The sequence below is a fragment of the Colletes gigas genome, unplaced genomic scaffold (assembly GCF_013123115.1).
Source record: "Colletes gigas isolate AHSC1104 unplaced genomic scaffold, ASM1312311v1 Colletes_gigas_Sc00061, whole genome shotgun sequence".
In the NCBI taxonomy this organism is placed as follows: Eukaryota; Metazoa; Arthropoda; class Insecta; order Hymenoptera; family Colletidae; genus Colletes; species Colletes gigas.
The window spans coordinates 566,307-579,238 of record NW_025106690.1 but is presented as its reverse complement, the minus strand read 5'-3'; the positions used below and the strand labels follow the sequence as shown (position 1 = coordinate 579,238).

Genomic DNA, 12,932 nt, shown 5'->3' with positions numbered 1-12,932 from the left:
AATGGTTCTGAAAAAATTATTTTCATCTGCGGGGGTCGATTACAATCATTTTTGGTAAATAGACATTTCCCCGAAATCTTACGCACTTTCGAGAAAAAAATTCCTTACCGAAAATGTAATTTCTGACCATACATTGACATGTTTCCTTGAAATAATTCGGCGAATAAAAAATTTCGAATCGTTCTGAAAAAATTATTTTCGGTTGCGGGGGTCAATTACAATCATTTTTGGTGGATACACATACCTCCGAATTCCTACGCACTTTTCAGAAAATAATTCTTTACCGCAAACATAATGTGTGGCCAGAGATCTGTGATTATATTCCTCGTTTTTATCACTTCATATGTAGATATTATCTGGCACATAAAATTTTGCATGAAAAAATAAGTCGAAAATAAGGAATAACATTTTTTCCTACGATGCTTGGTTTTCAAGATAATAAAATTCACTTGGCGGGTCTGACCATTGCGCGATATTTCTACTTGCATCAGTAGAGAACAATTTTATTCGACGTGCTCGACTTATTTGTCTTGGCTTGCTTGAAGTAAACGTTGTTTTTACAATTACTGTGGTGCAAACAAATTTATTTTTCCAACCGAATATCGAAATTTTTGTTGAGTACATTTTTATCGAACATCTTCGTAACGACCATTTCTTTAAGAAATTCATTTCATTTCTCATTGAATTATTAAATAATGGCCAGAAACTATTTAATAGAAATATTGTCATCACGTTTCATCGCGTATCTAAAATCCGAAACGTCATTTAGCGTCTCGCTCGTTTCACTTTCCCGACAGTTACAGAATAGAACATAGAAGAAGTATTGCTGTCGGTCGAGATTTCGCGTCTCGCTTTTATGCATTTCTCGACATTTTTGGTGCTCCGTTACATTCCCGACAGTTAAAAAATATATCAGAGAGGAGATACCGGCGTAGGTTAAAACTTGACGTCGTCGGTTTTCGCATATCTCGATGTTTTGACGTGTTCTGAACCCGTAAATGTAAAAACAGGTTACAAAAACATGTTTTTTCCGTAAGAAAAATATCCACGAAATTTGTTTCCGGTTATGATGCTAACCGAATGCCAATAGCATTATCCCCTAAAATACCAAAGGTGAACATCCTGTATAGTATTGCCTGCCGATACTATGAAATTTTTTAAATATCGAGGAAACATTGACTTTTAACTAACGAATGGTTCATTGGAGAATTATATAAATTTTGTGTATCGACTTTTGTATACGAAGTATTGATTCTATTAAATTTTCGTGAAAGGGAAACAAAGTTAACCCTATTTAATTTAAATATTTTTCGTTAAAAGTTTCGACCGAAAAATACGGGAAAATTTCAAACGTTCGAAACTAATATCGGGAAATTTCGCAACAACTCGCCCGGCAGCCTCTAACGGCGGATGTTTTATTCAATCTAATTTTCTCATTCGATACGTAAATAATGGCCACGGACCGCTGGAAGTAAATGTTGTCTTTGCATTTCCATCGCGTATCTAAAATCAGAAACGTCATTTACGATCTTCGTTTGACAATCCTCTTTCTCTACACACAATTTACGCGGCACAATGAAAGTCCGTTCACCGTTTTCGACGTACTCGGTCCCGCTATCGAGATTTGTACAACGGAGCCGCGTCTAGTATTTGCAGCGCGGCCAGGTCCAATAAAATGGCACGTTTAATAGCCCGTTACGCCGATAAAACCAAGCCGGGACGAGCTGTGGCATCAATTTTTTAAGATTCTCTTCCTGAGAAAATTTCTTTTTGCTACCGGGTTCCCCGCGCGGGTCACGTAGCCACCCACCCAAATGCATACACACGGAAGAACGTCAATTCTGCCCTAACATCCAACCCCTGTATCGGTATGCCAGACGAACAGTGACATTCCTCCGTGCCTTTAAAATATTTATCGTAACCATCGCGCGAAACGCATCACGTGCCATTTTTACGTTATTGCCCTGCCCCTATCCGTGCTCCCGTTGTTTTTCCGTTCCACTCGCGATACCTTCGCCCAATCTGACGTTTTTAAACGCCCACGACGTCATTAGACCCGACAGCTCGGGGACAACGAGTCCCTCGAAGATCAGAATAGTTCAATTCTAATTTAAGTGCTTGATTCACTCATACTCCATCTCCTTACAACACTAAGAATTTGCATTATTCCAAGCTCTCCGGTGCCGGAATCGTTCCTAGCAGAAGATCCTCTCGAAACACTTGGGAGGAACAATAGCTTTACGCTCCGACCGACTCCGGCGTCTTTATTTGCATTAAACGCTCTGCCCGCGGTAACAGTGATTTTCATAATCACCTCAATCACGGTTGTTATCCTTGCACCAGCGATCGTCCGCGTGCACGAAAGTTCGAACGCTGAATCGGCCTGTACGCGGGAAACGTATTCGCGAGGAAAGAGTAATTGAAGCCAGAAGGAAGTCAACGGGGGGGGCCGTACAGTCTTTCTTTTTTTTTTCCTTTGCCCTGATACACGTGGCGAATCCGTTAAATTGATAAAGTTTCGGAAGAACTTTCATAATACCCGGCCGTTGAAGAATGTTCAAGTATATATGAGTTGGCAATTTATGTTCTTTCCGACAGAGCGGCCACCTTCGAATCCCGATTAGACGGCGCCCGTAGTTTCGACCATCTCGAGTTCCTTCTACGCGTCTATGGGGGTAGGTGCGGGCTGTTTATCACACTTTCGAGGAGCATAACTGTCGTAAAATCGCTCCGCGATCTACATTACAAAAGATTCGGGAGGGCCTCGGTTTGGCAGTGTGTGTAACCGAGTCCCTCGCCGAGACCCGCATTTCGTTTCCTTCCTTCCTTCCTTCCTCTTGGGGTACGGCTACCTGTCCGCCTGCTCTCGCCAACTTTGCAATTGTAATCAACGATAACGATTCCGGCGCCGCCGTTCGCGCGATTCCTGCCAGGAATAATTCGCGAGAACGCGGAATGGCCGTTCGAACGTTGCCCGTTTCCACCCACGCGCTCCGATCTCGAGGGCACCGATTTTCAGAGAAGGACGAGGGGGCGTCGACGCGCGTTCTGTTTGCACCGTCACGGACACCGAAACCGCGAATCGATTCCTCTCGTTATCGTCGCTCGGCGCGCGTCGATACTCATAATTGCGAATTAATTAATCTCCTGACGAATCGATGTGATTTTATAAACACCGGTCCGAATTGTCGCGCCGCGATCGACGCCGATGAGCCGATTACGGGATTCTTCGCCGCGGATTACATTTATGATTTTGTACCCGAAAACCGCCGTCGATTTTCACACTGATTTATTTACTGCTTCGAACTCTGCGCGCGCGATAATGCAAGCGAAAGACGAAAATGATTTTACCTGTCGTCGTATTATTGGTTTGCCAACTAAGTAATTGAAATGACTTTATTTAGAAATCTTTCAGTTATTAATCTTTTTAAAGATGGATCATTTTCATTACGTTTCATAAGCAAATCGCAGATGTTAATGCGTTGCGTTAAGTGAATTGCATTGAGGTGAGGAGGAACCCATACATCGAGTTTCTTTATGTAGCTAAGTTGTTTTAAACGCTTTTCAATGCATGTGCGTGATACATCGAGCTTTTCTGCAATCTCATCAACTTCAACGTTGTTTATCTTCGTCATCATATACAGCAAATAACTTTTTGCGAGCTTGCGATACATTTTTTCCTTTGAGGAAGTAATACAACAAAATACGAAGTAAATGCTCGCTTTGAATTTCCATTGTTCAATCGAACCAAAAAAAAACTACACGATCGATACAATGTTTTTTTCTGAACGTCGATTAAAGCACTATTAGACAACAATATGGGTTTAACGTTTCGAGTACATATAAATATACTAAAGTTGAATCGTTACGTATTTATTCAAACAGCGAACTGTTGGGTTCGAAGGGTTGTGATATGAGATGTGATTTTTAAGGATGTTTGACACAGTTCTTTAACACTTATTTACACTATAATTAAAATATTTGCTGTACAGATGGTGTGGTTGAGTTTTGAGTATTTTTTAAGTGTTGTCTGTTTGCTTGGTGACTGAGTTCTACGTGATGGAGTTGTGTTTGCACGCTCGAGGATTCAGTTAAGGATGTGATTGGTGGCGATGATTTTTGGGTAAAGGTAAACTGTATGAATTTTTATTGGTCGATTGTGTTACGAGGGTGGTTCTGAGATGACCTTGGGGCGGGACTCAGTTATTTAAACATTTTGGGAAATGTTGGTTAGTTAAACTGGCAGATAATGGTTTATTGCTGGTCTTCAAATTTTGTAATTATCGAGCCTAAAAATGCTCGGTCTTTGCGACCGTTTTGCAGCTACCTGCGATGGGTCTCAACAGCTACCGGGTCGTTTTGTGTCTTCGGCTCGAACGTTGGAACAATATTCTTTTTTTTTTTAAGCGTACTATATAATAAAACAGTAGTCGGAGTCGGAATGGAAAATTCCTTGAAATCTGGATTTCCGGTCGCGGCGAATATTAGGGTCGACTGGTAAAGATGCACACGTATATAGATGCGTATCGACTTCGCCGAGTACGCCGGAAATATTGCATCTGAACTCCGGGTGAAGTTTGGAAGCGAAATACGCCAGGTTACATTAAAACGTTACCGCGGATATGGGCGCAAGTTTTGAGCGTTTGACACGGCCCCCCGCGCACACATACTTTTTTCCACGCACACGCGCGCGTGCGAGGATCGATACGTACGCGTGTATCGGGTCCCGGGCGACGAACGCCGGGATCCCGTTGTTTTCGATACTCTTGGAACGCTCCGCGTGGGGGTTCGTAAATCCGTCAGGGTCCTTCGAAGGAGTTTTCGAAAACCGTCAGGAAAAATATTTCGCCGAGTATCCGTTTCTCCCCTCCCCTACGCTGTTGATATCGATGGTATCTAAACTCGTTGGACCGAATTCGGAAAGTTTCGCATCGATTCCGTCCTGGCGTCCGTCGCCGTCATCGTCGTCGTATTCGGGCTCGTCCCTACTCAGGATTCAACGGGTGTGAACCCGGCATACCGACGACTTTCGTCCCCCGTCGACGCCCACTGAAAATGAGTCATTCCTGTCCGACACGGCGACGTCCGTGTCGACAGGAATTCGGAATATATCGTCGATCAGATAGGTGGTAAAATGGAGTTTCACGTTGACGAGAACACAGGAGCGTCGCGCCTCAATTTCGACGATTCCAGGGAAAGGGAGGGGGGGGGTTACAGATTTGCGTTCTAAAACCATTTGGGGAAGACGCGTTCGTTCACGTCCTCGGTCCTCGGTCCTCGATTCGAATCGATCGGTAATAAATGCCCGATCGGTTACAGCGACGCCGAGTAAAACTCGCCCGGAATCAAAGTGTCTTCGCGGTAAGAAGGTCGTCGTCGAGACGTTTAATTTCTTGGAGAAGTCGCGCCACGGTTACCCGAGGTGTACACGATAATTTATGAAAACCCTTGACGCTAATTAGGAATTTTCCCGTTCGCAGGGAACACGAAGTCTGGGGAGGCCGTGTTCCGCAACGTGCGTCCAACGTTGGCTGAACCAACATTCTAGTTTCTGCGACTCGAGAGCAAGTTTACGGTGCGCGGAATGCGTTCAAACGACGTCAAACACAGTTTATATGTTAAATACCGTTATTAGGTACCTTGATGAGCAAACGATGACCGCAATCTACACAGGAATAGAGACGCAACGATCCATTACCACGTAGATTCATGGGAGATATAGTTTCAAAGGTTATTGTGCGGAGTTGGACTAGTTATGAAGAAGCTCGTTGTTATCACGAGCACCGTAGTTTACGTTACTATCAAAGGAGACGGTCGTTTGGATACGTTTCTTAACCCTTCAACGAATACTGTGGATCTGGAAGACCTAATGCAATTAATTAATATAGATTCAATTTCATTTGTATTTATAGGATTGCATGCTTATAACTTTTTTCTGTTTCCATCTTCTCAGTTATCGAACCGTGAAACTCAAGTAATCCACTAGTTACTTCGTAAGTTGCCCCTTTATCATAATATTATTATAGCTCGATAAGTTAGATAAGATCCCTGGGGACGGAAACACTGGCCCGATTCCTTCTCCCACCGGATGTCCACATGGCTTTAGTTATACCGTTAGTTTCTCGATAGTACTTTCGTGCTATCGCAGCTCAAATCCCGTAATCTCGTACATTTTTTCTTATTGCATCAGGGGAACGACTTCTGATATTACGGGTAGATCATTATTTTAAACGTTCAAGTATACCAACAAATGTTACAGACCTTAAAGGGGCTGTCATATTACGTCGGTAGACTAACCAGTTCGTCCTTTAGGATGCCCCAGAATAGCGTGCTTAATCCTGCGATGTACGGGAAGATTTCGTTGCGCCTTGAATGCCTTTGCAACGAGCAATCAATTTCGCGAAAGTTCCGGTGCATTAACAATAGGCATGAAACTCCTTGCGGATAGCATATCAGACATATTACTTCTGGCTAAAAAAGTCAGGGAACGTGTCGACATTTTTTTCTTTTGTACGGACGTGACAGGTACCCAATACGAATCTTTTGCGGAAGGCTCCTTGACGTTAATCTGAAGTGCAAAAACGGCTGAAATAGTGTTTCACTGTAGCTTAGTATTCTGGATGCTGACCTACAATCCAGTGCTACAGAATCCCAGTAGACATTCAGGAATGATCTTTATTAGACCAGCTCATGGGAATTGTAACGGCTGGTATTATGCGCTAAGCAGCTTACATTGCCACATCGAATATACGACCAGATGCGATATATCATCGAATATTAACTGAATACCTGAGTTTCTCGCTGCTGATTAGAATCTCACAATAGGAATGGTAGATAGGAACGTCTTCAACGGAAAGTCGAAACTAAATAAACACTCGATTCAATTACACCTACGTTCTTACACTTACAACTAAGATTCTACGTTCTCGAATAAATCGAGGAGCTTGTGTTTATCCTTTACAGTCGATAGAGTGTTGGCAATTTATGCGATAATTATTGCACTACTGTAACACACGTTACACACTGTTAATATATATTTGCAGTCGATTCGATCATCGATGAAATTAAACTCTTTATTTGTCCGTGCAAGCTTATCTTTATTTTCAGAGCTTTTGGGCATAGTATTACGGCCTTCTTTAGTCACAAAAACAAATAATATAAGCAAAAATGGTATATACAAGATGAAATGGATTTTTCCCAGTAAAAAAGGTCGAAAATTTATCAAAATGAAAGACTCGAGTTTAAATAATAGTAGCATAATTTGCAATACATTTCACTCGTACTTTCTATCGAACAATGAATGGAACAAATTTATTTTTAATTCGCAGGAACTCTAAATTGTGGCCAGAGCGAGCCAATAAAGACCGCCAATTCGGGTAGCCGTGCCGGTCCACTACTCTCCATCGTTAGGCTCGGAAAATTCGAATGTCCTTTGTATTGTAAACGATAGTAATGAAGCGGTACAGTATTCTATTCTAGGAAATGGGATTACTAGTATCTCACAGAATAAACATTTCTGAAATAATTCCTCCCTGTATCCTAATTTCGGTATGAATTCGTCACTGCTGTTTGCAGTTTACATAGCTACGACCACATTCTGAATAAACCAAAGACAGTAATAATGTTTAATCAGCCATTTTACGATATTTGAATCTTGTACATTTGTAAAACGTTTTATAACACGTGGTACCTTCGTCCATCGTAGACAGGGGGCACAAAAATAAAGAAAAAAACTGAATTCAATACTGAATTGGTTGAATTTGTATCGCAAAATCAGCCAATATAACCAATTTTAATTTAACTTTGTCGATTTTAAGAATCTATTCCGCTCTACGAGTCAGTCTCGATCACTCTCGTGAGAGGAACAAAATTAATTTGTTACGCGCTAGAAGAAATAACGAGTATGTACTTAAGCCAGGAATTAGCAGATACGCGTTTGATTTATGGATTTAGAGAATGTAATTCAGCCGAAACAAGACGTCTGTATGCAAATGGTTTCCCCAATAGACTTCTGCCAGACAACGTTTCAGAGAATTTGCGAACACCTCTCGTGGACTAGCATATTAGCTGGCCTGCTCGTTCTCCAGGCTTGAATCCACTAGATTTTTATTTCTGCACTTGAGAATAATTGTTTATTCAACGCCCGTCGCCACGGCCGAGATACTTCGTCGATGCATTCAACGAGGCTACTAACGAATACGAGGAACGCTTGGAATTTTTGCAATATTGAGAAATTCTACAGAAGGTTGCCATTTCGTGGCTTTCTAGAAATGTAACTTGTAAATTGCTAAAGAATGGCTGTAACTCGGAAAGAAAGGCAAAAGGGTCATGGCATGTTCCTACAATTACTTTTATATTTCAAAAATTCAACTCGACCGTTAAAATTAAATTGTGAAAATGTAAACTAAACGTTAGTACGAATAATGATACGTTTTGTAGCGTGTGCAAGAAACAGTGGTTCAATTGCAATGGTCGCCGCGCGCTAGCGAAAATGAAAACAAGCTAAACGTGCATATGTTTTTTTAGACGTTTTCATATTTTATAAATACCATTCGCGAAAACAGGCCGGCCGTGTATCTTGCTCGCGGAAAGCTTTATACGGCCGTTCTTTTGGTCGGGAGGGCGATAAACATCGCCTTTTACGCAAATGCGTGTTTCAGCTAACATTTCGGAATTACAACCGAAACAATAAACAAAGTTACGGGCGGGAAGGGGTCACTGCTGGAAAGACCGCGGGCCAGTTTAACCGATTCTGCGAAAAATTATCAACCAATGAGTTTTCGGGCATTGCGCGATATTTCTACTTGCGTCAGTGTCTATGTAGACAACAATTTTATTCGATATTCTCGACTTGTTTTTCTTGACTTGCTCGAAGTAAATGTTACTTGTATAATTAGTATAGTGCAAATAAATTTATTTCTCAATCCAAATATTGAAATTTTTGTACTGTCCATTTTTATCGAATATCTAACGACCATTTCTTCGAGAAATTCATTTCATTTCTCATTGAATTACTAAATAATGACCAGAATCTATTTAATAGAAATTGTCATCACGTTTTATCGCGTATCTAAAATTCAACGAAACAATAAACAAAGTTACGGGCGGGGAGGGGCCACCGTCGGGAAGACCGCGGGCCAGCTTAACCGATTTCGCGAACAATTATCAACCAACGAGTTTTGGGGGGTAATTCGGCAAGGCCGCGAGGGTCGGCGTCAGGTTTACGGGAACGCGGGAGTTCCCGTTTGAGAAATTTACCTCTCGAATGACGCTTTGGGGCACGCGTCGCCGTCGCGTTGGATATTTTAATGGCTTTTGATTTCAAAGACGGGCCACGCGCTGTCTTGGAAATAACTTCGAAATCCAGTTATGAACGCTTTGAGCGCCAGACGAGAAGTCCAGCTTTTTCACGGACGATATCCACGCTTTGAAGTTCCCGCGCGAGGAGGGGGCGGGGGCTAGGGGATATCCTACCATAGCAATTAAAGCGAAACTTTTTATCGTTAGTCGTGCTTCGTTTCTCCGACCGGGCACGGGGTTGACTCCGGGCTCAAACGAGGAACTTCGGCGCCGCAGATTCTCTTTTCTGCCGTTGTGAATAGGACCAAATCCGTTTGTTCGCGTTTCAATTACGCGATAATAGGCGCCTCCTTCACTTTGCGGAACTTGGGAAACAACACTCGCGCAAGCGAAAGATAGTCGCGTCAGATTCGACATGGCGAACTTCCCTCTTAAAATTAACACGGTCTCTGTATACGGGGTGGCTCGCGAATCCCTCTCCACGATACCTGATTCGTAGATGCGATGATAAAAAATAAAATTTATGGACTCTATCTCTGCGTCTATATTTTATTTTTTTTTTAAGTTTGAACTTTGAAATTTCATTAATTCGTATTATTGAATCAGGTCTTTCTGCTGGATTAGCGTACTTATAAATTCTTCATTTATTATACAAAATTTTAATTTTATACAAAGATGAAAATACAGTTGGGATCTAAAGTAATTTTAGAATCATATAATTAAAATGATACATGATATGTAGGCAATACGAACAAAATGTATATGTTTCAAAATGGGAAGTTCTAATTTTTTTTTCATTAAAGCACGATGCTTGTTAAAAATTTTGTTGTACATCAGTAAATTGTTGAATATTTGTTCGAAATATTTTTTTGCGAAACTATCTGTACTGAAAATATCGTGGAACCAATTCACGGCTCACCCTATATACGTGCGCTGTCTTCGTTTTTGCGTACTTTTAATCTGCACGGCCATTCGACGCTTTCCATTCTTCTGCAGCGAACTTCGAATCTTGTAAAGCTTGTCCAATCAAGCGATGGACGGATTCGATAAATAATCGTACTCCAAAACGACGAGAAAGTTTCTACGGTCTTGAATGCTCTCACGGAACGATATCAAATAAGATACTGTGATTTAGTAGGTGTAAAAAGTATTTGGCTCAGATATTTCCTCTTGTCATTAAAAGTAACTTTTATTTTCGAGAGACCAATTTCGACATTTTGGACAATGGGCAACCTATTGAAAATCTAAAAATAAATTTTGAAAGTCAAATAAAAATTAACTATTTTGGTTCAGGCGATAACAGGAAACCTTTGATTTGTTTGATTTGGTCAATATTGAGAATCGCAATCACCTACGCAAGTGTTTAAACACATGTTTACTGCAGGCGTGATAACAACAAAAATCAATAAAAATGATTAAAAAATTTATTTTGTAATCCCAAAGATTAGTTAAGTAAACTACGTAAATGTATGATAGCGTTAGATGTAACATTTACTTTAAAAAAGTTTACATGAGACTGTCCTCTTAAGCTCAGAAAAAATTGGCAAAAGTGTGTAGAAATTCATTTCAGAAAATTTCAACGCCATGCCCCCATATTGTACGAATGTCTTCTATATTTTCCGGGCGCGTTCTCTCGCGTAATAAAAGATATTAACGCGATCGAAAATCACACGCGTTTCAGTCAACTTTTCCCTATTGGACGAAAGCCCCATCGTTCCGTCCCTCCGTCCTTCACCCAGTAAATTCAGATATTGTCAATGCCATAAATCGGTTCGATGTGCTCGACTAAAGATAGACGATACGCATCATTGAGAATAAGTTATTGGTATAGGACGTGTTCGGGACGTAACATCGGAACATGACGTACGGTCTTATATACGCGCGGAGCGTCTGCCGCAGTCCGGTCCTTTCTGCCGCGTGCCTACGTCCCGTCAAAATTTCAATTTCCGTTGAGCATTCTATCGCGATAGCAATGTGTCTCTCTTCGTACGGCCGTTTATCATCCGTACGCGAGGTTCGGATTGCAGCTAGCACGCTGGAATGCCCGGGCTGCGGAACAAATGGATCGCGAAGTGTGTGTTGTCTTTATACCCAGGGAAGATTCAGGGCTACGCGGTCCACTCTACGCTAGGGTGGTCCTTATTTTTCGACATTCGATTACTTTTTGACGCACCCCAGATTGTGACAATTGGAGACAAAAAGTTCTGTGCAAAATTTTCAGCGAGATTAGGCAACAGGTACACGTGCCGCATTTAAATTAGAGTTTTTAAATTTTTATGCATTTGCATTTGTACCATCTTACACCAAAGTTGTCGACTGATATTTTTTAGTGAAATTATAACTCCTTGTGTCTAAAACAACGTGAGTGTGATTTTCATTGTTATATTTAGAATCCTATGCAACGCAGCGTCTGAAGTAGAAAAGTATATATTAGCAATTATTTTTCGACTTTCGATTTTGTTCGGTCTTACCCTCTTAAATGATGACAGAGAGGAAATAACATGTGCAAAATTTTAGAGTGATTGGAAATCGGGAACCTGTTCTGCATTTCAGTTAAAATTTTTAAATTATAGGTAATTTTTCTAATGCGAAATCGTTGTAATTTCAAAACTTCAGTTCTAGTTGTCCAATCACTCTAAAAGTCATAAATGGTTTCTTCATCAAGTGTCACAATCTATGGGGGTGCGTAAAAAAGAAAACTAAAAAAAGAAATTTTAACCCTGTAGCTAAGAACCACCCTACTGTACACCCTTCGAAAATTCAAAATTCGTTTCTTCCGAACTCTCTGTTCTCCCTTCGGGAAATCGACGAGGGATGAGAGGGCACCGACAGATAACGCGACGGGGTCGAATTTAAAAGCACCGGGGCAAAATCGTACGGGATTAAGCTACGGGTTACAAGTTCGGTCCATTGCGAATATTCCGCCCGACTGCGGAAGCGTTTTCATGCCGAAACTTTCCTCCCATTTGGTGGAAAACATTCGAAGATTGCAGTGTTTAGAACTCGAACGGAAAGGAGCCGGGAAAGGGACCATCCGGATACGGGAGGAAGGGTAAAGGACGTTTGGAATCCTTGCATAGCAAATTTACTGCCCGGACTTTCTTACTACGCGAATAAAAAAATATCTGTAGCTACGTTTTTAGCTGGTAATTGCGAACTTTTGACACATCAAAAATTTATTTTGTGTCGAAGAAATAACAGTGACTATGTTTCGCTTTTCTATCTCTCGTGTTATATTGTAATTAAAAATGGTCTGAGTGTTATCGTGTTTTCATTCATGGTACTCTCATAAGAATAAAATTGAAACTATACTCGGCTCAAAGAAGACCCTTCTTTTGCTTGAAAGCAGGAATTACTGCATATCGAAAACGTGTCAGAGGATTTTTTGTATCCGTTTTGTAGCGAGGTCTTCCTCAAGCTATTGCAAACGTAAGAATGTAATCTCGAGCTAAACTGCGAAAAAGTTTGCCTCTCACTTTTATCGAGCCCCGTGCCTCGAAGCTTTACATATTTCATGGGAGATTTTGTTCTTTTTCGCTTAACTAAACACTCGACACGATGCTTCGAGATACGTATGTACTTCAGTGGTGAGTTTAAAGACTATGATCGACGACGATCGATTATTCGTTGAA

General features: G+C 41.2%; 1 protein-coding gene across 2 annotated transcripts in view; it reads right to left on the bottom strand.

Moving 5' to 3' along the window:
• Positions 1–12,932, bottom strand: part of LOC122403565 (suppressor of lurcher protein 1-like) — a 240,218-nt gene that overhangs the window by 34,128 nt on the left and 193,158 nt on the right. The gene's annotated exons all lie outside the window — the stretch shown is intronic.